Raw genomic sequence first — 24,064 nt, 5'->3', positions numbered from 1 at the left:
GACAAGGTCCCGGGGTCCACCTCCATTTCCCAAGCAGAGGCGGGAGCTCGCGGAGGAGGCGGGGGCATCTTCTCCATTGCAGGAGGGGGTGGAGGCACCTTTTCCTGGGTAGCCGGGGTCTGGTCCTTCCCTTTTGCAGGGGACTTGGAGGTTGTCCCGATGGCCTTCTTCGCCATCCGGAGCTTCTTCACCATGGGCCCGGAAGCCCCGGCAGAAGGGTTCCCTCCGGGGAACATAGCTCTCAAGTCTTTGCTCCCGGGCTAAGACATCTCCTCTGGTAAAACAAAGACAAAGCATTAGTATACAAGTGAGAATATTGATGCAAGAACAACAAAAATAAAAGGAAATACAGAACTCAAGTATATATTGAAAGGGATCCTACCCTCCGAGCTAGAGGAAGAATTTATGGTCACGACCACCGGCCCCGGAGCTTCCGCAGGGGAGTCTAAGATAACGACTTCGCGGACTGGAAGAGGCTCTGGGTCCGAATCTAGCTCGGGACTAGACTCTTCTACGTCTGCCTAAGACCCGGAGCTACTATACCCTCCCAAAGGGAGGGCCACGACCGTAGGTTGGTCCCGTACTCCTCAAAAAAGGCCGACCTAAAGGCTAGGGTGTTATCTACGACTAAAGTACCCCTAGGGCGGCTACTTTCGTAATCCAGCATGAGCTGGTCGACGCATTGGAGTAGGGTTATGTCGAGGTCTGGGTCATTTCGATGGCGTTGAATGGGCTGGTTGGGATTAAACCTAGCTAGCCACAGATCTGCGGTGGCCCTATCTAAGCCCCTAAACAGATAAGGGTTACCTTGGCCGGAGGGGCCGGCTGCTACCCCGGACTGGGCCCTCTCCACGTTCACTTCTTGGGCGACCTCCAACGCCCGCTTCCACCGTACGAGGGGCACCTCGTCCTCCTCGTCCTCTTCTTCTCCCTTAGCCTCCTCATCCTCTTCTTCTCCCTTAGCCTCCTCCTCGGGGATGGGTCTCATCTCGCGAGCTGGAGGGAGGCCCCGCGGTCTCCTCAAGCTTAGAGTCTGGCCCAGGGAGATTAGCTTGCAAGCCAGCATCGTTTAGTCGGACACGAGCTGACGATAGTCCTTCTCGCTGGAGAGCAGCCCCGCCAATGTTTCATATTGGCCTCCGAGGGTTACAGACTTGCCCGTCCTCGCGAAAATGGCTGCATGATTATTTCTATGTCAGGAACTAATAAAGGAAGCTGATCAATACTTAATTTACGAGCTAAGAGTGAAGGGTACTTACGAGGGTGGTTGAAATAGTGGTGTTCGCAATTGCGAAACCCCTTGGACATGAAGAAATTGTCTTTAAAGTCATTGGGGTGGCTGGGAAACTTGATGACCGCAGCCGTGTTTGGAAAACGGGTCAAATAATAGAACCCGTCGCCTCGCCCCTTCTGCTCCGGGCTGGCCTTGAGGCAGAAAAAGTAAAGGATGTCTGCCGACGTGGGGACCTCCATTCCTGCTTCAGGAATAAGTATCTCAACCCTACTAACAAACGGTATGAGTTAGGGGGGAGCTAGAAAGGAGCTAGCTTCACGTAGTTGAGAAAATTCGCGAAGTACTGGTCCAGTGGAAGGAAGGCCTCAGCCTTGAAGTGCTCATCGCTCCAGGCCGCATACTCCTCATCGAGCGGCGAGCGGCTCTGCTCGCCTTCTAGGGGAGGTCGGGCATCTAGGGCGCCCCCCCAATCTTGATGTTGTGAGAAAGGAATATCTTATTCACTCTCCCCTGACTGGTGATCTTCGAGACGATCCTCTCAGCCTCGAAGAAAGCATCAGGTCCCACCTCGAGCTCCTGCTCCACGGCTGGACCGAAAACGGGGATGGGAGATTCCGGGACCACCTCTTTCCCTTTGGCTTGTTGAGAAGACGAGCTGCCAGCAGTCTTCTTGGGGGCGTTCTTCTTTGGTCCCATCTGGTCGCCTAACAAACAAAAGAAGAGAATTCAGAAAAGGCGACCTAAGCATAAGAAAGAATCTGACACGAAGTGTTTCCTTTACACGGGCTGAGATGGAGAGTGAGACCACGCAGTTCTATGAACACGCACCTGTGCTCCCAACGGGTCCCCGATTACTCGGAATCCGTGTGTCAGGAAGGTCAGAATAAAAAATTTTGCCTTGGAAGGAAAGTTTCAGTAGGCAAACAGTGCAAAACCGCCTGTGAAGCGTGTCCCCTAAGCTACCCGGTTTTTGCACCCTAAAAACTGGTTCTTTCAAACAGACATGCAAAAGTTCTACCCAGAAAATTTCCCCAAAAAGTGTACCCTTTGAGTCGTTCTCCTAAGCGATTTTCCTACGGTCGATGCCCTAGAATAAAAATCTACGCCTATCATACCCATAAAAACCAGCAGAATACTGCATGCGGCTACAGAAGCAATTTACCCTAGTAACAGTGAAAAGGAAATTTAAAGCATGCATAAGCGGAGAACTTACAGAATGTTTTGCTGTGAGGGGACTGAAATGGTCGTCTGGGTTGGAGTCCGGCTGAAACTGTTGGTGCCAAAGCCTCAAAGGAACTCTCACGCCTGAACTTCTGGAGCGCTGGGAATGGTAACCGGAAGAGAGAGAGAGTTTTTGAGACTGAGAAGAGAGAAGAAAATAAGGAAATTTTTCGAATGAACGGGTGGCCCATGCGTAGGGTGGTCACCCCTTTTATATACGTAAGAGGCCAAGTGAAGGGGGCCGTTGGATTGCCCTGATGTAGGATTCGAGGATCACTATTCGAGAGGCGAAACGACGGCCGAGTATAGGCTAGGCCACTTAATGCGGTTCTCGGAAGACGTACCGTCACCAACCACGATGCTCCACATACTCAACGCCTGCATAATGGGCGGAATGTGAAAGTCCACAAAGAAGCCTAAAAGCCCCCACTGTGGCCCCAGGTGACATCATGTGCCACGAGCAGGGGCTTGGGGGTCAAATGTACGCCCTAATTCTCCACGGGCTATTAGCAGGCTGAGGTATGGCATAATTGTGTATCAGCCACGTGGATGACATGTACCCGGAGCTACTGCTCCCAAGTCCCACCTCTTTAGCTCGAGGTAACCAAGGTTCACTGAGGTTACTAAGGAGTCGGGTCAAGAGTATGGACACTGCGGACTAAGAAGACATCCAGGTCGAGGTACGAGCCTGAGTTGGCATCTGTGACCCCTTGTAAAGTCAACCACGCAATGTAAATGTGCATATATCAGACATCAAGTGTCTGATATATCCCTGAATTCTCGGACACACAGCATAAACGTGCGTGTTCAGGCTCCCACACCTGGGTTGGGCCGTGCGGCCCATTATCCCCCTTACCTATTGATAACTCTATGATATAGAGTTATTTATTTGACTTTTACACTTAATTATGCATAAAAAGACTGATGATTTTGGTGTTTGTTTGTTAATTTTAAGTTGTTATCTAGCTATATAATTAGTTGATCTAACATTGGAGTCTTACAATATTTTGGGTTTAAATTGGAATTAAATAACTAATCTTGTTCTAGTTTTCTGTGTAAAAAGGGAATCAAGTGATCCATGGAAGGATTGAAGAAGAAAAATTGGAAGCTTGGTTTGGAAGCAAAAGCTGAACTTTCTAGATTGCTAAAATTCATGTTGCAGCATGCTGGAGCTCACTTGCTGACGTGGAAATTAAAGGCAGCTGTGTCATTTCCTTCTAATTCATGGCCAGGTGGCATGGGTCCATAAATGGCGCCAGCTGGAGTTATTTTGGGCAGAAAAGTGGTCCAATTAAGTGGGCCTAAGTGGAGGAAAAGAAGGTGGGCTTTCCAATTGGAGACATGAGGTTTTTTGTACCCTAATTTTGGAAAATAGGGGTACCAGCCGTATCACCTTAGTGGCAGCCATTGAAGGACTATCACTAGAAGAAAAAGTACAGAAAAATAGAGAGAAAAAAGGGAAGTACAATTGTTGAAGGGGAACGAGAAGGATAAGGAGGATTCACACACCAACTATATCGGATTTGTCCCGTTTACTCTTCTTCTTTTATTTTTGTATTTCCTAATTTAGAATAGCTATTTTAGAACTCATGGATATCAATTTTCCATTTCAGATTTTGGATACTAATTTAGCTATGAGCTAAGCTTTTTGAGACTTGAATGGTTAAAGAACCCTATGTCATAGTTATTAAAGTTTAAATGCATATTTACGTAAATTCACCATTGTTCATTCAAGTGTTGTTTATGATTATTGTTTGTTGTTGTTTGGCCAACAATGGCAGATTATTAAACTAGATTTAATTCTGGAAAGGTTGAATATAGTAGTTTGTACTTGAATGATGCAAGAGCATAACCATTGTTAGGTTGTTCTTAGTGAGTAGAATAGGAATATTTTACTTACCTTGCATAACTTTTGAGAATTAGTGCTGTTATTTGTGTTCTAAGTCTGATTTGATATAGGAATATATTTAATTGGATGGTAGAACTATATTCACGAGTTTTGGAAAAATCTGGTTAGCATATTGGGAATTCTAGTTAACTCTGGTGCGATTTGCTAAATTTAATGCTATAGCATTCTGGGCAGTTTCTGACATAGGGGGATTTAGCTATTCAAGTCCAATTTTTCCATTGATAATTCTTCTTGTTGTTATTTCTCTAGAACTTGTGGTTAATTTTAAGCATATTTTAATTTCTTTCATTTTATTTTAGTTTCAACAACCACTCAATTCAGTTTCTTAAATTTCTAAACTGTAATTAATTGGTGTTTACATTGAACTTTTTAATACCAATCCCTGTGGAGACGATTCCCTTATCATTATATTACTTGTGTTGGACTGTGTACACTTGCACATATAATTTTCACAACACCTATTGATTAGACCACACTTCATTTGTCAAGTTTTAGGAATTAATCATGAATGTCATAGAGATGAAATGATGGGTAAGGAGGTCACGGGATGCCCACCCTTGCCAACCCCTAGGTGCCCTCTCCTATAAATATGGAGACCCTGGGAGTTGCAAGGGGTTGGATTCTATTGTGTAAAGAAATACCCTGTAAAGAATACCAGAAAACTAGCAATAATATTGGCTAGTGGAGTAGAAGGATTTTAACCTTTGAACCACCTAAAAAATATATTCGTATCACCATTTTATTTTAAGATCATTCATCTGTTACGGTTCATTACTTAGCACTAATCTCACTCTCTTATTTTATTAATTACCTGTTGGCGAAGAACCGCGTCAACATTGGTAATAGCCTAATCTACTTGGAGTTGTGATATATAAAGCCTACACTTAAGATCAGATGGACCTAAGCCAACTGAGTTTCTCAAGTGTAAGTAGAAAAATACAAGAACAAAGTGTAAATATGTGCTAACAATCCAAAATACATGATAGTTAAGATGAAAGAAGATATTTGAAGAAGAAAATTCCATAAACTTTGTGTTGACGCCGTTTTTCGTCAACAGGTAAAAGAATAGAGCACGTAAACAATTTAAGACAATGGCCAAAAATAAACAAACGAATCAAACACGGTTTTTTACGTGGTTCAGCAGTTAAATCTGCCTAGTCCACGAGTCTCTGTTATTAATCTCAAGATTCTCTCTAAACAATTCTTTAGCAAGAATTCTCCAGAGTTTTCTCTCAAGAATTAGGATTTCCATCCCTTACAATGGTGCATGCCTTCTCTATTTATAGAGAAGGACGCAGAATACTATCCCACATATTTTGGGTAGTTACTCTTTTGTGAATACAAATAAATGGCTTTAAATGCCAATAATCAGATATTAAAGGAAACGTCCCCCAAAGATCAGGGGGCGTATAACCGTATTAAATAATATCCCACAATTCTTGGGGATTTACATCAATTAATGAGGACTACATCTCATGGTTATTACACTTGTAGATACTCAAGGTGGTTATGGCGTATCTTCAAGTCTCCAGCATTTCTGGTCTCATGTCATTGTGCGAGCCACTGACATCTCCCGAGCTACCGTTTCTTTCGAGATGGGAGATCGAGCTCAAGAACCATGCTCCGAAGTTCCTGAAGATGAAGGTGTTTTCGGAGCTACCTTTCGAGATCGGGGTCATTTCGAGATCACCGCATTCGAAATCATACATCATACTTTGCAGGCTCGACTTACAACCCTAGATCACTAATCCTCACGAGACCATTTGTTGCGAACTCAGCTTTCGAGGTCATATTTACTATGGCTCGAAATCTGGGTATAACATTTTGCCCCCTCAAAAGTATTTGTTCGAATCCTAAGAGAAGGAAACTTTTGAACTACTCTTTTCGGGAACCATACCGTCACACTCTTGAAAATGGACACGTGCCAGATGGGTATTGCTCACTTTAGGTACTTGAGTACCTTGGGAACACGCCCACGATCGCTCGTCTGACAACTTTTTGGCGCCATCATGTCACCGATTCCCATCCATTCGATCTGTTGAGGAATTTAATCAACGCTCCTGATTAGTTTAGTTTTCCCACCTATATATACAAGACTCCCTCTTCATCTTCTTCACATTTTTTCATCACAAGCCAGAAAAAAGAAAAACACCCCCCCTAAACTTCTTTCCACAGCTTATCCTCATTGCATGTTTTCTAGGCCGAAAAAACAAAAGAATCCTGGTTTGTACGAGTCAGTGAGTTCTTTCTTGCAACCTCTTCTCCACTCGACGATTTCGCTGCAATCACCATCACTGTGTAAGTACGCCATTTTTGTTGTTCTTTTTATACTGTTTTTGCTGTGTATGTTAGTATATGTTCTTAGCATGATGCGATAGGAGGTTTTGAACCGATAGGCTTTTAGGCTTTCTGGACTTCCACTCTGGATGTTCGTCTCTGGTTTATACCCAGTTTCGACGTTTGAATGTGGTTCCCATTTTCTGGGTTTTGAAGTTCTTAGGCAGCGTTTCTTGTACATTAAGCTTTCGGATAAAAACATGGGTCTTGACAAATACACGAAATCCAAAAACGCTTTTCCTGGCTAACCGCCACTCTCCTTTCCCTTGAATTTCGGGACTTTCAAAAAAAAACAAAAAAAAAAAATCATCCACGCTGCTTTTCCTTTCCTGTGGAACCCACGCTCTGACTCTTTAGTAAGGGTCTAAATACTTAGTTTCTTGTCCTTAGATCTCCGAGCTCATCCATCGAGCTCGTGATTCTTGCATGCATGGCCCTCACCATTTTTTCTTTCTCGTTAGATGTCACAGAATTCGGAAAGACGATGGTGGTCATTACGAGCAATTCCTTACGAGCCCAAATCTCCGAGCCCGGAACCAGCGTCGGATTAAAGAATACGAGATCGCACACGAGCAAGAAGACATTCGAGCCCACTATCGTCGCCAGATAGACGAGGTCATCGAAAAGAAGAGAAGGGTCCTTCGGGAAGCCATCTATCCGGAGCCTAACCCCGGACCTAGGCCAGTTCCCCTCGACCCCGCGTTAAAAGTCACGGTAGCATACCACCCAGGGGAACTTCAGTTTTCCTTAATGGCGGAGCCTTCGTCTTCGCAGCCTAGGAGGGAGATGTTTGAAGCCGAATTCTACCAGAGCTCGGTTACCACCTCCGACCAGATAACTGACATCCTGGCCATTCATGGCCTTAGCTCGTTGGACACACTGAAGTGTCGAGCTCCGACAAGGCATGAACGGAGCTGTTTCGCTCCTGGGGGCCGCGATTCCAGTGTGAAATACGCGGCCTGGAGCCAGGAACATATAAGGGCAGGAGCTTTGCTACCCCTGAAGTCCTTTTTCAGAGACTTCATCGATTTCGTTGGGTTAGCTCCATTCCAACTCAACACCAACTCATACAGGGTGCTGTCTGCCCTGAGGTCCTTATTCCACGAGCTGGGGTGGATAGGACCTTCACCCCAAGAGATTTTATATCTCTTTTGTTTGAAGAGTAATCCCTCCCGAGCTCGGGGAGGAGATGGTTTCTACTATCTTTCGAGCTACCCCAAAGAGACAAAGATCTTTGAAGACCTTCCGAACCACCCCCCTGACTTCAAGAAGGCTTTTTTCTGGACAGACGGTCTGTTCCCGTCTCGACATCGTTCGTTTAGGCGGATTCGTAAGTATTCTCGTTACTTTCTATTTTTGAGCTCGAATTTTTAGCCCTTGAATCCATGTTTAGTTGAAGTGTATCTCGCCTTTCAGCTAACTTTCAGCGTCCCACCCCTGACGAGACAATGAAGGAGCACAAAGAGAGCCTGCTCCGACTCCCTTACGGCAGGAGGTCTCTCTCATTTCTGCTACATGAGGACAAGCTGCGAGCTTGTGGGTTATTGGGACAGGGCCAGTCAACCTCTGACTGGTCCAGTAAAAAATATGAACGCTGGGAGGAAGTGCCTCTGCCCACAGGCATCCTTCCTCCGAGGAGAGAAAGGAAAGCATCTCTCCCAATTCGCTCGAGAAGTCCGCGGTCGAGAAATGAGGCCAATGACGAAGCCTCGAGCTCGGACTCCGGAGGAGGTAAAACCCTTCCTACTTCGCGAATGTGGTCCCCCACTCTGTTAAAACACAGGCCCAATAGACTAGTCTCGTGCCCACAGGATAGATACCACTTCTACATATGGAGTTGGGTAGATGACTGCGTCCATAGGTTTGATAGTGGGCTCGGGAAATATGATACCATGTACACCACGGACGAGGTGTGGAATGGGATAGCGGTGCAGTATGGGACCAATGTCTATAGGGACCTCTCGAGGTTGTCACCAACTTATAGGGAAGGCACTCCCCCCGCCTCTTCTGAAGACGGGGGAATTTCATGGTCCCCAAGCTCGAGCTCGGGGAAGAGTCCCAGTTAGGTTTTTTCTTTGACTGGTTTACATCTTTTCCCAAAGTTATTATCATTGTTTAACTCATTGTCATTATGCAGGTGCCATGAATCCCGACCTCGACGCCGTGCTCTTTAGTGATGGGGGAGCTGGCGCCCAGAAGAGCAAACGCCCGAGGATACCAAAGAGGCCCGACCGACAGTCCAAGGTGTCTAAACGTCACGAGACGACTCCCACGGCCCAGATCACTGCGGACACCTCCAAGGAGCCGACTGCCCAGGTCGATGGGTCAGGCTCTACTGCATCCATCTCGCAGCTTCCCACCGAGACCCGGTTAATAATTGCTCGGCCTCCGAAGAAACCTTCTACCTCAACGGTTCAGCTGCCAACGGCCCGAACTCATACTGAGGAATATGTACTTGATGGCGCCGCTGGGGCAGAAGGGGCACTTCTCAGCTCGGACGTCCTTTCTCGGGTGGGTCAGAGCTTTTCTGGCTTTGGTGCCGACCACTGGGACCTCGTGCGCAAGGCCTCGGACTGCAATACTCTTTATGAGAAAAGTATCGAACTCTCCGCCGCGGTAGCCTTCTCAATTTTGTTTAGCGTATTCATGTCTTAGAGTATTTATGTCTCTGATTATAATTCTGATTCATTCTTTGTGTTTCAGGCCCTTGTTGTTTCAGCGCAACTTAACTACAAGCTGACCAACGAGGTGCAAAGGAGCTTATCTCTGGCTCAAAAGTCGAAGGATCTCGAGCTGAAGATGATTGACGAGCTCAAAGACTCGAAGTCTGAAATTGAAAGATTGAAGACCCGTCTCGAGGAGCTTGAAAAGTCAAACGCTGAGCTCGAGAAGGCCAAAGCCAAGCTCGAAGAGGAGAAGTCTGCCACCTTCGATTTCATGGAGAGCGAGAAGACCCGCCTCCTGAATGAGTCTAAGGAGCAGAGGGAGAAAGCGGTCGACTAGGCCATGTACAAACTTTGGGCCGACAATGACGATCTTGACACCAGCTTCCTGGGTCCTCTCGAAGCCACATATGTTGAGCGGTGGAATGCCCGTCTTTTGGCAAGTACAGCTGCTCGAGAGGTGGCCCAGCAGGATAGTCATGCTATTCGTCCTGGAGGGTTTGGTGATATTGATGCTGAGAAGGCCAAGGATACTCCTCTTCCTTAAATCCGATCTCGGAGAGATCAGTTATCGGGGCTGCGTCCCCTCATTCTTGTAACTATTTAAATTTGTGCCCACGGGGCTGACACAATTTCTTTAACTTTTTCTATTATATGCTTTACATTTCTTGGCTTGAAATATTTTACATTTTTCTTGCATTGATGAGTTATGTTTATTTAATTCATACAAACATAGTTTAGATTTAGGCTCGAAATTCGATGCATTCATGCATAGTTTATTCGAATTATCTGCTTCCAACCTCGTTATTTATCAAGGTCGGATATTACTTTAACCATGAACTGAAAAGTACTTATATGGCATGTAATATGAATGATTTGGTTATATCTGTCACTTTTCCTCATCCTCAGTATCTTGGCTCCGAGGTTATGAGTTCGAAACTATTTTTCTAAGATATTCCAGCCTCGATTTCGACATATTTCGCAATAGGTTTATGTTCCCACTTATCATTGATCGATAATTTGGCTGGTTTGTTCCAAATCTATTGTTTGCACATCTGGTTAACTCCAAATATTTAGGTTTTTTTGATGGTTCGGTTATGTCCGACCTATCTAAGCTCGCGTATTTGGTCATGTCCAAATACTATGTTTTTGATGGTTCGGTTATGTCCGAACTATCTAAGATCGCGTACTTGGTTATGTCCAAATACTTTGTACGTTTTTGATAACTCGGTTAAGTCTGAACTATCTGAGCTCGCGTATTTGGTTATGTCCAAATACTTTGTACGTTTTTGATAACTCGGTTAAGTCCGAACTATCTGAGCTCGCGTATTTGGTTATGTCCAAATACTTTGTACGTTTTTGATAACTCGGTTAAGTCCGAACTATCTGAGCTCGCGTATTTGGTTATGTCCAAATACTTTATGTTTTATTTATTACTTTTTATTTTTTAAGCTGGTGGTATGTATGCTAATGATGCCCCCTTAATATCCTATGAGTGTGACCATAGGTTATTAACTTAAGAGAGATTGCAAAAATAAAAAATAAATTACATGCGGAACAAAGTAGACATGTCATTCAAAAATAAAGAAACATAGATAGAAAATCATGGTTACAGGCAACACTTTTCCTATACTATTGATAATAAGGTCTAAGGTGTTCGTCATTCCATGCTCGTGGTATCAGGCTCCCATCTTTATTCTGTATGACAACGAGTGCTTGCGCGCTCGTTTGTTTCTTTCCCCTTAAGGAAATGCTGTAACACTCCCTTCCTGCCAATTGATCTCCCTTCAATGTTCCGACTCCACTTGGAGTTGGGAACTTAAGGGCTAGATGCCTTACAAATGAAACTGCCCCCAGCCCGACCAGGGCGGGTCTCCCGAGCAATACATTGTAGGCAGATGGTAACTCTACTACCACGAACTCCATCATCTTGGTCACCGAGACTGGATAGTCTCCCAAGGTCACAGGGAGTTCGATGGACCCCATACAGGCGGTTCCTTCTCCAGAAAAGTCGTACAACGTGGTTGCACAAGCCTTCAGGTCGCGAAGGGAGAGTCCCATTTTTTCTAGTGTTGCTTTATAAAGAATGTTAACTGAGCTCCCATTGTCTATGAGAACTCGGCGCACTCTTTTGTTGGCAAGCTGTAGGGTGATGACGAGTGGATCATAATGAGGGAACTAGACATGGGAGGCATCTTCCTCGGTGAAGGTTATAGGCTGAGTCTCAACCCTTTGGCTTTTTGGTGCCCTTGGTTCGGGTTCATAAGGAGACCCGTCCCCTGTCTTCAGCTCATTCACATATCGTTTTTGAGCATTTCTGCCCCCTCCTGCGAGATGAGGACCTCCCGAGATGGTTATTACGTCCTCTCCATCTATCGGCGGAGGCCTATCTTCATCCCGAGATCGGGAGTTATTATTCTGTGCTGCCGGAAGCGCGGCTACTCTCTGGCTGGCAGTAGCCTATCCAGTATTCTGGTTTTTGATATACTGCCGGAAATAACCTCTCGAGATCAACCCTTCGATCTCGTCCTTCAGCTGTCGGCACTCATCAGTTGTGTGGCCGGTGTCCCTATGAAATCGACAATACTTGCTGGAATCCCTCTTGGACTTTTGATTCCTCATAGGGTCCGGACGCCTGAAGGGGACCTGGTTTTCATTAGCCAGGTATATGTTTTCCCGAGACTCGTTGAGCTCGGTGTGCACTTTATATACGGAGAAATACCTTTCTCCTTTTTTCTTCTTTCCTCCATCAGCCTCGGGATTATTTCCCTCGCTCTTTTTCCTCTTGGAGGGATTCTCCGAGGTAGGCTGTGTAGCTGCTGGGTCAACCGAGGTTGAGGCGGAGTTAATGTTTATCGTTGTAGTTTCGGTCTGCGAGGTCGCCTTGAGTGTTGACCTCGCCTCCTCTACATTGACAAATCTCTGCGCCCGTCTGTTAAACTCGGTTATCGACCTCACCGGTTTCCCTTGCATGTCATCCCAAAGGGCACTCCCGGGTAAAACACCAGCTCGGATGGCCATCAAGTGCCCACTGTCATCCACGTCACGAGCTCGGGCGACCTCTAGATTAAATCTTGTCAGGTAGCTCTTCAGTGTTTCGCCCGGTTGTTGTCGGACGTTAGTCAAAGTGGATGCTTCGAGTCTGACTCCCATCATAGCTCGGAACTGCTTCTTGAAGTCTCTAGACAATTGATCCCACGAAGTTATAGAATGTCTCTTGTACTTCTCGAACCAACTCTTGGCAGGTCCGGCCAATGATGTCGGAAACAACATGCATCTGAGCTCGTAACCCACGTTACTAGCTCTCATGATAGTGTTGAATGTACTCAGGTGGCTGCATGGGTCGGTTTTTCCTTCAAACGCTGGGACGTGAGGAATCCGGAACCCTTGAGGGAACTGAGTGTTAGAAATATTGGGAGCAAACGGCTCGAGCTCCTCATCAGAGTCCTCATATCGACCGTTCCCTCGTTCATTCTTCAAAAGCCTAAAGGCTTTTTCGAGCTGATCAATCCTTTCTTGTACTGGTCCTTAGGCGGTGTCTGGAATTGCCGATCATTAATCGCGATCCCAGGCTCGCGTCTCCGTGAGGGATCTCTACGCCCATTTAGGTGATTCCTTAGGTCCGGATTCGTCTGATCTCCCTTCCCCCTGCTCTGATTCAGATGATTCCGCAGGTCGGGATGGGTCTTGCGGCTTCCAGTATTTTTACGACCTCGGTCGCGTTTACTGACGGACCTGATTTCTCCGGACTCGTCACTGGTGAAACTTATTGATCGGTCATTTCGTGGTGAATCCTTTCTATGTCGCCTTGTCTCCGCAGTGCGAGACCGGGACGTCTGACTTCTCTCAGATTGTGCGCCTCTCCGCTCCTGGAAAGTCTCCCTGTGTCCTTGCCTATCCTCCGTACGCCCTTGACCCTGATTTTGAACAGGTTGAGCGTTTCTACGGGGAGGTGAAGGATATCTTATGGGAGACGGTGGGAACCGTATAGGTGACAGTGGTTGTCTTCCTTGTTTCGGCCTAGAGGGCCCAGAATTTGCCTGAGATGGGCCAGTTGCGTTCGGTGCACTACCAGGAACCTGAGTCCGAGCCTCGGTTGGAGCTCGGTTATTCTCAGTTCCTGCAGGTGCTTCCGCAGGTGTATTAGGCGGGACCCGAGCCCGGGTATTCCTCTGAAGCCTAGAAGGGGCGGATGGCTCTGCTGGTGTTGGAGGTTGTGCCGGCCTCCTTGTGGCAGCATTTTTTCGTGGACGTCCACGGGGCCTCCGGGGAGGAACGTGCACGTCCCTTGGAGGAGGGACTTGGTCTTCGCGCGGAGGTGGGGGCTGAGCCACCTGCGCCTCTGCGGCTATCCTAGTCAACTCCTCGTTACGTTTGTTGGCTTCTGCCAACAACTGTTTCAGCTGCCGATTCTCCAATTCTACAATAGGGACATAACGTTCAGGGTTATAGTACATGTCCTCATCCCTTGGTTGTGGAGGTGGCCCCCGGGAATCGGAGGACCCACTCCTCTCATCAGCGTCCGGGTTCTCCATTGGCTGTTTTCCAGGACGCCTTGGGTAATTTTCTTCAGGATTGTTCTGATTGTTTGTAGCCATGAATCTCTCAGGGATGAATGCTTAAGGCTCTCAATGAAAGCACCAAACTGTTGACGCCGTTTTTCGTCAACAGGTAAAAGAATAGAGCACGTAAACAATTTAAGACAATGGCCAAAAATAAACAAACGAATCAAACACGGTTTTTTACGTGGTTCAGCAGTTAAATCTACCTAGTCCACGAGTCTCTGTTATTAATCTCAAGATTCTCTCTAAACAATTCTTTAGCAAGAATTCTCCAGAGTTTTCTCTCAAGAATTAGGATTTCCATCCCTTACAATGGTGCATGCCTTCTCTATTTATAGAGAAGGATGCAGAATACTATCCCACATATTTTGGGTAGTTACTCTTTTGTGAATACAAATAAATGGCTTTAAATGCCAATAATCAGATATTAAAGGAAACGTTCCCCAAAGATCAGGGGGCGTATAACCGTATTAAATAATATCCCACAATTCTTGGGGATTTACATCAATTAATGAGGACTACATCTCATGGTTATTACACTTGTAGATACTCAAGGTGGTTATGGCGTATCTTCAAGTCTCCAGCATTTCTGGTCTCATGTCATTGTGCGAGCCACTGACATCTCCCGAGCTAACGTTTCTTTCGAGATGGGATATCGAGCTCAAGAACCATGCTCCGAAGTTCCTGAAGTTGAAGGTGTTTTCGGAGCTACCTTTCGAGATCGGGGTCATTTCGAGATCACCGCATTCGAAATCATACATCATACTTTGCAGGCTCGACTTACAACCCTAGATCACTAATCCTCACGAGACCATTTGTTGCGAACTCAGCTTTCGAGGTCATATTTACTATGGCTCGAAATCTGGGTATAACACTTTGTTGCACAAAATGGGAAATCAACATACAAAATAAACACTATCTAGTTACAAATTGTTTCATCATCACCTTAATAATCTTAAAAAGATTAGAAACACATAACTAGAATAACAAATACAAACTAAAAATTACAAACATAAATAAGAAAATTTGGAGGGGAAACCCCCAAAATTTTCCTCTAAAAATACATAGAAAATAACAAAAAAGAAGAAAAAGATGAAGAGAATGGAGAGGTTTTGAAATGTGTAGAGTTTTTGGTATGGTAACCTCCCTCTTAAAATGGACACCCTAAATGGTCTTCAAAACTCCCTATTTATAGCCAAAAAATGAGTTTAAAATAATCAATTTAAATTGATTAAATTAAATTTGAAATGATGAATAATATGACATATAGGGGTAAATTTATAGGAGTGATGATGAGTTTGGGTAAAATGTGTAGAAAGTAGGGTAAAAATGTGGCATTTTTGACAATAGAGACAAGGGGACAAATGGTACTTTGTGATATTTTTTGTGGGCTCAAAATGTTGGAAAAAGGAGGTTGCAAGCTTTGGTGGAGATAGGCGCAGGAAAGTGGAGAGAATGGCAGGCTTTTGGTGTTGTTGGAAGGAGCTGAAGGAAGTTAGTGAGGTGAGCCAAAGGATTGGGTTGGTGGGCCAAAGAGCTTGGCAGGCACAAAAAGATGTTGAAGCAGGGAGTTGGCGGCTTGGTGATACGTGGAGGGAGCTTGGTGCTGGGATGGTGCATGGCTGTGAGATTTCAGCAAGAGGCTATGTGGTGTTGGAGACAGGTGGCGGCAGGAGAGGAAGGCAGGCGTGAAGGAGAAGTTGCTGACTTCAGGAGGGTGCTGTAGCAGGCGGGCCTGGGCAGGTGGCCAGCCGAATTGGGCCTTGGTGGCATTGGCTATTTGCCACTTTTCTTCTTTTCTTTCTTGAAAATGCCACTTTTGATTTCTTTACTTTTTCCAAAAAAATACAACATAATTCCTACAAGATAAAAATAAATTAAATAACAATCAAATATTTTCAAATATAAATAAATCATATTAATCATTTGAAAATATTGATTATAACTTAATTTAATATAGCATTTTAAGTTCAAAAGAATTACACTTTTAACTTCTAACTTAACAATACAAATTTCATATAATTAAATTACAACATATTATAATAAAATATCTATAAAAACATACAAAAATCTAGAGAACTACAATAAGCCTAATAAATTAAAAATTACTTAAAAACTTAATAAATCAATTAAAAACTCAAGAATTAAGCAACAATTAGCACATAAAAAGTGGTAAAATAACTCTATTTTGTAGAGTTATCACTTGCATCTAGAGATATTAAGCCTATTCCTTTGTGTTTTGTAGCCATCCCCTCATTTATACGCGAACCCCTTTTCGCTTCCGGGACGAGGTCTCATAGCCAGTGACGGCCCGTCCGGCATACCCCCGAGGGTTGAATTTATTGACCTGTCCTCAGACTCAGAGTCCCCTGAGGGCAATCCTCACCAAGACTATGACTCCTTAAGGCAGGCCCGCATCCGCCACCTTGAGTACATGGCTGAACTTAGGCGTAAAATTTGGGTAGTGGAGAGCGAAATTGACTCGGTGTCGAGAGGAGACGGAGGACCTTCACCCCCAGACCTTAGTGACCATATAGCGAGCCTTAGGATGACCCTTTTTGAATTGCAGTGGGAGTTAGATTTTATGGAGGAACACCTTCCGCCCGAACCTCCCAACCCATCCTCGCCTGATGACGGTCATGGGGCTGCTACCGCTTCTCCTCAGCCCCTAGTCTCAGTTCTTCCTAGCTTAGCGCTTCCGCCATCGCTCCCTCGATGGAAAACTCTTGCTAGAAAGAAAAAATGGAGGGTCAAGTGTTCTGTCTCTTCCTCACATTTTTCTATTGATTTTGCAGATATGCCGAAGGCATGCCGACAGGTATCTATCCAAGAGCAAGACGACGCCCCTTTACTGGCGTCCGGGCTGGTGTTGCATGTGTCCGCGAACAAATTGAAGGAAATCGTGAAGGGCTATCGTGTTCCCCCGGAATACGCCTTATATGCTCCTCAGGAGGCATGCCGGGCCGACCGCCCTAGGAAGGGTCTTGTGGCTTTGAGCGAACACATTTTGAAGGCGGGTGGCACCATTCCCTTGCACCTGTTTTTCGTAGCGGTTCTCAACTATTTCGATCTGGCCCCGCTTCAGCTGTCACTCAACAGTTGGTTGAACCTAAGTTGCATTTTTGTTTGGTTCAAGGAACGAGCTGAACGCGCCCCAACGACGCAAGAGGTGCACTTCCTGTACAACCTCATGGGATCCCCCAAGTCCAAGGGCTTCTACTACCTGCAGAAGGCCAATAACGAGCCCCCCTTGATAGAGGGCTCAGTGTCCAATACAGGGTCTTGGAAGCAAGACTTTTTCTTCGTAGAGGGCCCTCTCTCTGTTCGTGAACACTTTCGCGCCACCCCCAGTAAGTACCCTGGTCCTTCTTTTCTTCTTATAAGAACTTACTGTTTTGTACTCACGCTTGTACTGACACTGGCGTGGATCATGCAGAGCAATTTGCTGTTCCTTCGGTCATTGGGTCGGAGGCGAAGGCCGTGAATGACCTCATTAATGCTAACTCCGCGATGAAGAAGGCGGCATTCTTATTTACTATGGCAAATCTCAACCGCCACCAGTTATCCCCGGTCTCTGACCCCAAGCTCTTGTGGTCGATTCCTGGGTCTAAGAAAACAATGGCTGCGTAGGCTGAACCTTTCCCAGATGGTGATGAGGCAAGGGAGGAGCCGGAGGAAGCCCCCCTTGAATGTGGGGGATCTCACCAGCGACCCCTGTCCCCCGGGGATGCCCCCCTTATGAAGCCTACGACCAGGACATGGCCTTCCAACCTCAGGACCAGCATGTCGCGCTGGGGTGTTATGCTTCCCCTGGCCCTGATGGCTGCGACGCCTTCCCTCAGGTTCCTCTTAACACTGGATCACCGGGGGCTGATTACGTCGACCTTGCGGAGCCCCCCTCTGATCTGCCGGAGCCTCAGTTTTTCACCTTCACTGCGCCCCCTCCCGCTTCGGCAAGCGGGTCGTCTATCCCTATCCCGCTAGGTGCCCCTAGTACGGAGGGGGATCCTTGGGTGACTCGGATTGCAACGTCTTATGGACAGCGATACACTCAAATTTCCTCGAGCCTCCCTGTATCTGACTGGAATGATCTTGGGAACGTTTCCCAAACGGACCTTGGGGAAACCCTGAGGCGTGCCACGGCCTGGGTGAGTCCATGCACCTTGCGTCGGCATTATTATGTATAGATGTACATGCGTTTTTCTTTTTGTTACTTATTGTTGATGCCGTTAACTTTCTTGTGCAGGCCTATACCGTGGCTCTACGGTATGCTGATTCGTCCAGCAACCTCTCCGCGTCTACTGCTGAGAGGGGCTGCCTTGCAGCCCGGGTCTAGGAGCACGAGAAAAAGCTCAATAAAACTAAGGCTAAGTTGTCAAAGGCCCGAACCAAATTTTCCAACTTGTTTTCAAAGAGGAAGGAAGTAAAGGCCAAGACCAAGGGGCTACAGGACAAGGTTACCGGCTTGGAGCGTGAACTCCAGGAGGCTCAAGCCATCGCGGTCATTTCACAGCAGAGAGTTACCCAGTTGGAGGCCGAATTCGAGGCCCTCAGGGCCGAACATCAGTCGGCGCAGGAGAGGAATGCTTCCTTGGAGGCGGAGAGGGCTACCACCGAGCGCAGGTCCATAGACCGTGCCCTTTACAATGTATGGAGGCAGGATCCTAATTTCGACTTCTCTTCTTTTGGTGAACAGGCCGTTGCTCGAGCGGCCATGTGGAGCGCCCACGTTAAGAGGCCCTGAAGTAGTTACTTCATAACATTTGTCGGTTAGCCCTCCATGGGTGTATGCTTTCTTCCTTTTTTTTTTTTGTACTTCGGGCCTTTGTAATATGACTGTCATTATTATTTTTCTAGCGTGACTCTTGTACTGTCTTTGAAGCTTTATTTTTCAATGTATAAATACATGTGCTGCTGTTTATTTCTTGTTCTACTGCATTTGAGGCCCTTTTGAGCCCGTATGATGGGGCTTGGTTGGTTCCCCTCTTTTATTTACCAGGCTGGAGGTCCTTTGGAGCCCATGTGACAGGGTTCACTGGGACCTCTTTTGGTGCCTCTTGATTACTTTTATAAGGATATTTTGAGCCCTTGGGTCCTAACTATCCTTTTATATATTCTTGCGCGCGCTTGTTATTTGTTGCGAGAAGCGTCCTTCTCGTCGTTATTCATAGTACTATTTTTGCAAGGGTCTCTTTTGGGACCCTTTTTGGCTAGGCGGCTTGGTGGCCGCTCTAGACTTATTATTGTCGTTACCATATATTGGCTAGACTTATTATTGGCTAGACGGCTTGGTGGCCGCTCTAGACTTATTATTGTCGTTACCATATATATATTTTTTTAAGTCCTTATGGCCTCCTTGATGTTCACAAGGGTAGCTAATCCTTGTGATCCCATGAGATGCCTTGTAAGGATTCCGCTTAAGGCCCTGATATAGGGGGTCCCTCTGGGATCTCCGCTAAAGGATCCTCCAGATGGAGGGTTGTTTTTAGGATCCTCCTGGTAGAGAGTCCCTTTTAGGAGTCTCCTTCTTAGGAGGGCGAGGGGTCCTTTTTAGGGTCCTCCGTTAGAGGGCCCTTTTTAGGTTCCCTTTGCTAGCCGCACGTTGTTGCCTCCTGTCCTACTTCCTCCTGATGGAGGGCCCTTTTTAGGATCCTCCTGACAGGGGGTCGTTTTTAGGGTCCTCTTGGTAGAGGGTCCCTTTTAGGGGCCTCCTTTTTAGGAGGGCGAGGGGTCCTTTTTAGGATCCTTCGTAAGAGGGCCCTTTTTAGGTTCCCCTCGCTAGCCGCATGTTATTGCCTCCTGTCCTGCCCCCCAAGTGTTTGGTGAAATTTATTTCGGCAGGCACTTTGGCTGATGCCCACGTAGCGAAGAAAAATAACACATGAAGTTGCGAATAGTTTCATTCATAACACGCGGTTTACAACCGACTTTGTAAATAAAAAGGGGGTTACATCTAACAAGGAGGTTACCTAGGTAGCCTCTTTGATTCTTACTCGCTTAAGCTAAAATAACGAAGAACAAACTAAACATAGGTTCTTTTGGCACTGAGAGCCGAAGCCTTGCTGGTAGCACTTCTCGAGTGGCTCTGTAACCCGTGGGTCCAATCTTGTGCGGATCTAACTTGTGTGGGTCGCTTCTTCATACACAGCTGTTGTCATTGGCATAGATGGTTTGGTGGCTGCGCGGAGGGACATGTTATAGCATTCCCTCGCTTCCTTCTGCTCCCCTTTCACGCATGCTACTCCCCCAGGGGTAGGGAATTTCATAGCTAGGTGATACACAGAAGTTATCGCCTTCAATTCTCTCAGAGAGGGTCTCCCTAATACCGCATTGAAGGCTGAGGTGCAATCTACCACGAAAAAGTTAGCCATTATGGTGGTTTGCCTAGGTTGCTCCCCCATGGTGAGGACTAATTCGATTATCCCTAGGGGTTGCATCGAATCTCCCGTAAACCCATACAAAGTCGTAGTGCAAGGCTTTAGGTGACGGAGGCTCAATCCCATCTTTTCCAGCGCCTGTCGATACAAGATGTCCACAGAGCTCCCGTTATCCACCATGACCCTATGTACCCTCATGTTAGCAAGCTGGGCGGTTAGCACCAGGGGGTCATTATGAGGGAAATGCACCCCCTGCACATCTTCTTCAGCGAAAGTTATTGAGTCATTCTCGCCCTTGAAGCTCTTTGGGGGGCGTTGCTCCAAACTTAAAATGCAATGTGGTGGACTTCGTCGAGCCTCCTTGGCATACCTGTCTCGCCCTTTCCTAGAATCGCCTCCGAATCCTGGTCCTCCAAAGATGGTCCTAACCTCTCCTTGCACTTCCGGGGCCACCTCACGTGCCTGCGATGGGGACACTCCTCCTTCTGTCCTCTAGTTATCCTTGCGCACATACCTGCCCAAATGTCCCCTACGAATGAGTTCCTCAATTTCTTCCTTCAAATGGATACACTCTGCCGTGGTGTGACCGGTATCCTTGTGGTACTGGTAGTATCTACTAGGATCCCTTTTGGACCGGTCCTTTCTCATTGGTGGGGGCCTTTTGAAAGGAACTCGATCTTCGTTGGTGAGGTAAATGTGCTCCCTAGTATCTGTGAGGTTCGTGTAGTAAGTATAAGCCGCTTGCCTATGATCATTCCCCTGTTTGGTTTTCCTCTGCTGGTCATCTCTTGATCCATCGTATGCCCTTCTCTTCTTTGTTACATTCGACCCGTCGTTAGCTGGGGGCTTCGCGTGGGGCTCCTCCTTTCCTGCCTTTAGGTTTGTGTGGCCATCCTCTACACGAATATACTTTTGCGCTCTCTCGTAGAAGTCATCTAAGTCGGTTACTTCCCTCTTCAACATGTTGTCCCACAGCTTTCTTCCTGGGAGCACTCCAGCTGTAATGGCCATTTTTAACTCTCTGCGGGTTAGGCTCCCCACTTTCGCGGCCTCCATATTGAATCGGTGAATGTAGCTCTTCAGGCTTTCATTCTCCCCTTGCTTCATGTTGGCTAGGCTGGTACCTGGCATCGTGTAGTCCTGCACGGCATGGTGCTGCTAGAGGAATTCATCAGAAAACTGTTGCCAGGACTTGATGGACCCCGGCCTTAACCTTTTGAACCATTTGTAGGCGAGTCCCTTCAAGGTGACAGCGAAGCAATGGCACCTGGCACCGCTTCCAATCCCTCTCAGTTTCATCAGATCGTTAAACGCATCCAGGTGGTACTTTGGATCCGTGTTTCCTTCGTAGGGGGTCATATTGGGCTCCTTAAAGTTTGCAGGGAGCCGGACGGCCTGAATCTCCCTCACAAAGGGTGACTCATGGTCGAATTCTTCCTCAAATGCCTGGCCGCCTGATGCGGTGACGATCTTGCTTCGCAGGCTCCTCATTTCCGTATCCAGGTCCTGCCTCCTCTTGTTTAGAGAGTCCTTCAAAGCGGATGGGCCAAGATCCGCCTTTCCCTTGCCTTCCCGAGGCGCCATAGGGGGCGTGGTCCCTTTGCCCGCCCTCTTTTTATTGAGCTCCTCCCGTAAATCTGAGGGTGCTCTTTTAGAGGTGACCTCGTCCTCCTTGCGAGGGGCAGCGTTGGTCCTTGGCGCTGGTTTTTGGGCCTGCTTAGGTGATTCAGGGGGCTCGCGTGGCTTCGCTCGGGGGGTGTTACTGGTAGAGTGTTGAGTTCTCCCATCATCTACTGGTATGGTGGTCTCCACCCCATCCTTGCCTTTCTCCTTCCTCTTAGGCAAGGTCACGCTCGATTTGCCCTGCAACAGGCCATTCAGGACCTCTTGCATGTTCTCCAAGGTGGTTTCCAACCTTTGGTTCTTTCGGTGGAGCTCACGTATTTCCTTTTCATAGAACCGAGATTTTGAACTTGAGCTCACGGAATGGACCCGGGGATGTTTATCATGCCTACGGGTAGAGGGGCCCGGGTCCTGCCGGCCGGAGTTCGGTACCAGCGGTGGTTTTGGGAGAGGGATCTCATTAGCATTTCCCAGTGGTGCTCTTGGAGGACTTTCTCCAGGCGAAGCGGCCGGTGACGAGGCCACTCTATCACCTCCGTGAACCTCAGGGTCCTTCGGGGGCTCCACGTCTCTGGGTGGAGGAGCGTCCTTCATGGAGGCCTTCAGCTGGACTCCGTTCAAGTGAACCTCTACCTCTCGTGGCTCCCTGAGTCGCTTTGAACGTCTTGGCATCTCTTTTTGCTGGAAACAATGGTGGAACACTAGCTTGAAACTAACGTTCCCACAGACGGTGCCAAACTGTTGACGGTGAGAACTCGTCAACTAAGTTGAGTTGGAAAAAATTATCAAGTAAGGATCGTCAATAAAAAAGCTGTAGAAATCTAAATAATAACTCAAGAACAATGACAGAATAAGTATGGAGAAATCAATCTTTCATTCACTCTCAAGCCTTTGCTACAGTAAATTTCCCAACCCCCCTTCAGGTGGGGTTAGAATTCATTTTATAGTAGGCTCTAATGGCCCTAGGTACATGGTGGTCCTGGGGACCAAGTGGTACATAAGTACTCTGTCAAGAGAGTGGCTTTAGAGGTTGTGGTCGTACATCCAGTACAGGGGCAGGTGTCAGGAGGATGCCTCCACTACTTGTCCGTACCCATGTCTGATGAGTGGTGACAGGCATAGTGGCGCAGGTGGTAGTGGTGTCGACTCTGACACCTGGCCGTAGACGTACGGGCCATAACTCTTATTCCAACACTCCCACTCTCCCACTGGTATAGGTGTCCATACTCAACATACAATGTCTTAACGGCCGTACTCCGTACTAGATCGTACAAGTATGTTCCATTCGACTCGTACTGGAGCCTCTAAGTATTGGGGTCTCAAGGTGTAAGGAATGGGACCCTTGGTGCGTGTAATGGTCGTGGCGTGAGGTGGGGGTCTCGGGTCCTTGGCACGAGATGCCTGTAACACCCCGAGGTCACCCACGAGCCTAGGCGATAGGCATGTGGCCTTGACGGATGTCTAAGGATGCGTGGCGAGATGCCTTCCTTGCGACCCCCATGGTGGTGTGGCTCCCTTAGTGCATGGCTTCATACGCGTGGCCAACAGGTGGCGTGGCTCCTATTCCTTCGTGAGGCCCTCTTGGAAGGCCTATTGATGACGCGGCTCCCTAGCTGCTCACGAGGCCCTCCTCCTCTCGCGTGGCCATGTGATGGTGTGGCTCGCTCGGGGCGCGAGCCCGAACGTCTGCTGAGGTGCGAGGCTACGGTGCCGGGGCGCGACGCCGAGGGTGCTCCAGCGAGGCCACGCGGGCTTGGACGCGAGGCGACCCGCGCATCAGGGGCCTCGCTCGGACGCGAGGCGGGGCGCGCATCAGGAGCCTCGCTCGGACGCGAGGCGGGGGTGTGCATCAGGGGCCTCGCTCGGACGCGAGGCGGGGGGCGCATCAGGGGCCTCACTCGGATGCGAGGCGGGGGCTTGCATCAGGAGCCTCGCTCGGACGCGAGGCGGGGCGCGCATCAGGAGGAGGTGGGGCCCGCTCAGACGCGAGGTCGAGGCTGCTTCGGACGTGAGGCCACGCGAGGCCGATGCTGCTGGGGTGTGAGCTTGGGCACGCGGGGCCGTCTCGCGGTGCTTGGTTCTGAGCATGCGAGGCCTGCCAACAAGACTTCCCCTGGGTCACACGAGGCTCCCTTATG

The sequence above is a fragment of the Humulus lupulus genome, chromosome 3 (genome assembly GCF_963169125.1).
Source record: "Humulus lupulus chromosome 3, drHumLupu1.1, whole genome shotgun sequence".
Lineage (NCBI taxonomy): Eukaryota > Viridiplantae > Streptophyta > Magnoliopsida > Rosales > Cannabaceae > Humulus > Humulus lupulus.
Note: the sequence above shows the minus strand (reverse complement) of the source record.